Source organism: Chaetura pelagica, unplaced genomic scaffold, assembly GCF_000747805.2.
Source record: "Chaetura pelagica isolate M959 unplaced genomic scaffold, ChaPel_1.0 scaffold1829, whole genome shotgun sequence".
Classification (NCBI taxonomy): domain Eukaryota; kingdom Metazoa; phylum Chordata; class Aves; order Apodiformes; family Apodidae; genus Chaetura; species Chaetura pelagica.
Window position 1 is genome coordinate 24,246 of NW_009954450.1, and position 954 is coordinate 25,199.

A 954-nucleotide genomic window follows, 5' to 3' on the forward strand; every position below is an offset into this window, starting at 1 on the left:
TAGATGATTTCCAAGGTCCCTTCCAACCCAACCCAGTCTGTGCTGGAGGTCCCATCCCTGGAAACCTTCCAGGTCAGGCTTGACCAGACTCTGAGCAACCTGATCTAATTAAAAAGGTCCCTTTGCCCTCCATGGGGGGGGGAACCACCCCCTCCCAACCCCACACAACGATTCCAACCCCACCTTCAGCTTTGAGCAGCTCCTCGGGCTCCAGATCCCCATCCTTCTTGTCCTCGGGGCCCAGGGGGTCTCCTCCTCCTCCTCCTCCTCCTTCCAGGCCCCCCTCCCCGTTGAGGGCTCCGGGCCGGGCCTTGCGCTGGCGCCGCTTGTGCAGGGGGGACAGGGCGAGGTTCCTCAGCACGGCCATGCCAGCCTCTGTCAGCCACACCCCCTCCAGCCGGAAATACTGCGGCTCTGGGGGGGCAAAACCAGCGGGGGGGGGACAAGGGGCAAGGGGTCTTTAAAGGGTTTGAGGCAAATCCTGGCTCTGAGGGTGGGGAAGACACTGGGAGAGGTCGAGCGGGGAAGTTGCAGCTGCTTCGTCCTTGGGATTGTCCAAGGGCAGGTTGGATGGGGCTTGGAGCAGTCTGGAACGGTGGGAGGGGTCCCTGCCCATGGGGGGGTGGGATCTAGATGATCTTTAGCTCATGGGATGGTTTGGGTTGGAAGGGACCTTCAAAGACCACCCAGATGATCCCACTAGATGATCTTCAAGGTGCTGCCCCATCCCTGGGAGTGTTCAAGGATCTAACGTGGGGTTTGCAGCAGCCTGGGCTGGTGGGAGGGGTCCCTGCCCATGCAGGGGTGGGACTGGATGGGCTTTAAGGTCCCTTCCAACCCCAACCAGCCCATGGTTCTATGATCCAAGGGCTGGAGCAGCTCTGCTCTGGAGCCAGGCTGGGAGAGTTGGGGTGTTCAGCCTGGAGAAGAGAAGGCTCCAGGGAGACCTTAGAG